The sequence below is a fragment of the Cyclopterus lumpus genome, chromosome 20, assembly GCF_009769545.1.
Source record: "Cyclopterus lumpus isolate fCycLum1 chromosome 20, fCycLum1.pri, whole genome shotgun sequence".
NCBI classification, from domain to species: domain Eukaryota; kingdom Metazoa; phylum Chordata; class Actinopteri; order Perciformes; family Cyclopteridae; genus Cyclopterus; species Cyclopterus lumpus.
Genome location: NC_046985.1, coordinates 1,345,001 through 1,347,500, shown reverse-complemented (window position 1 = coordinate 1,347,500; position 2,500 = coordinate 1,345,001). Strand labels below are relative to the sequence as shown.

General features: G+C 39.6%; 1 protein-coding gene across 1 annotated transcript in view; it reads left to right on the top strand.

Annotated features, from left to right (window-relative positions):
- Positions 1 to 2,500, top strand: part of nrn1a (neuritin 1a) — a 10,617-nt gene that overhangs the window by 4,080 nt on the left and 4,037 nt on the right. The gene's annotated exons all lie outside the window — the stretch shown is intronic.

Below are 2,500 nucleotides of genomic sequence, written 5' to 3'. Positions count from 1 at the left end.
GATATCAACATGAAACCTTTCTGACATTAAGATGATTATTTATTTATTTCAAGGTTCCGTGCGTGGACATGAACGTGCCTCACGTGATGTCATGTGAGGCTCAAACCTCCGCTACACAATCTCACGCACGATGCCGGTGGTTGAGTTGCATTGTGGGTAATGTGATTAACGGTCCAGGTTTCTGAAGTCTGAAGATGAAACTGTGGAGAATACAGCAAGAGAGATATTCTAAAAGTATATCTCATATATTACAGCTTTTATAGTGGTATTTATATGTATGTAATGGTGGTACTACATGTATCTCTAATGGTACTACATGTATCTCTAATGGTGGTACTACATGTATCTCTAATGGTGGTACTACATGTATCTCTAATGGTGGTACTACATGTATCTCTAATGGTACTACATGTATCTCTAATGGTGGTACTACATGTATCTCTAATGGTGGTACTACATGTATCTCTAATGGTACTACATGTATCTCTAATGGTGGTACTACATGTATCTCTCATGGTGGTACTACATGTATCTCTAATGGTGGTACTACATGTATCTCTCATGGTGGTACTACATGTATCTCTAATGGTGGTACTACATGTATCTCTAATGGTGGTACTACATGTATCTCTAATGGTGGTACTACATGTATCTCTAATGGTACTACATGTATCTCTAATGGTGGTACTACATGTATCTCTAATGGTGGTACTACATGTATCTCTAATGGTACTACATGTATCTCTAATGGTGGTACTACATGTATCTCTCATGGTGGTACTACATGTATCTCTAATGGTGGTACTACATGTATCTCTCATGGTGGTACTACATGTATCTCTAATGGTGGTACTACATGTATCTCTCATGGTGGTACTACATGTATCTCTAATGGTGGTACTACATGTATCTCTAATGGTGGTACTACATGTATCTCTAATGGTGGTACTACATGTATCTCTCATGGTGGTACTACATGTATCTCTAATGGTACTACATGTATCTCTAATGGTGGTACTACATGTATCTCTAATGGTGGTACTACATGTATCTCTAATGGTGGTACTACATGTATCTCTAATGGTGGTACATGTATCTCTCATGGTGGTACTACATGTATCTCTCATGGTGGTACTACATGTATCTCTAATGGTGGTACTACATGTATCTCTAATGGTGGTACTACATGTATCTCTCATGGTGGTACTACATGTATCTCTAATGGTGGTACTACATGTATCTCTAATGGTGGTACTACATGTATCTCTAATGGTGGTACTACATGTATCTCTAATGGTGGTACTACATGTATCTCTCATGGTGGTACTACATGTATCTCTAATGGTACTACATGTATCTCTAATGGTACTACATGTATCTCTAATGGTGGTACTACATGTATCTCTCATGGTGGTACTACATGTATCTCTAATGGTGGTACTACATGTATCTCTCATGGTGGTACTACATGTATCTCTAATGGTGGTACTACATGTATCTCTCATGGTGGTACTACATGTATCTCTAATGGTGGTACTACATGTATCTCTCATGGTGGTACTACATGTATCTCTAATGGTGGTACTACATGTATCTCTCATGGTGGTACTACATGTATCTCTCATGGTGGTACTACATGTATCTCTAATGGTGGTACTACATGTATCTCTCATGGTGGTACTACATGTATCTCTAATGGTACTACATGTATCTCTAATGGTACTACATGTATCTCTAATGGTGGTACTACATGTATCTCTCATGGTGGTACTACATGTATCTCTCATGGTGGTACTACATGTATCTCTAATGGTGGTACTACATGTATCTCTAATGGTGGTACTACATGTATCTCTCATGGTGGTACTACATGTATCTCTAATGGTGGTACTACATGTATCTCTAATGGTGGTACTACATGTATCTCTCATGGTGGTACTACATGTATCTCTAATGGTGGTACTACATGTATCTCTAATGGTGGTACTACATGTATCTCTCATGGTGGTACTACATGTATCTCTAATGGTGGTACTACATGTATCTCTAATGGTGGTACTACATGTATCTCTCATGGTGGTACTACATGTATCTCTAATGGTGGTACTACATGTATCTCTCATGGTGGTACTACATGTATCTCTAATGGTACTACATGTATCTCTAATGGTGGTACTACATGTATCTCTAATGGTGGTACTACATGTATCTCTAATGGTGGTACTACATGTATCTCTCATGGTGGTTTCCGTGGTGATGGATGTTCCTCCTCCGACACGTCGTGCTGCGTTAGTTCACAGTTTGATGGACTGGAACCGGACAGCAGGCGAGTTGTTATCCCAACCAATCAATCAGCCCGATCGCCTGCTTAACCAACCAAACACACACACACACACAATCACCAGAGGTCATGTAAAGGGGTGTGTCCGAGTAGTTTTAGTGCATGTGGGGGGAGGAGGCGTGTCTAATAGTGGAGTTATCTGTCTGTTAAAGTGAATTA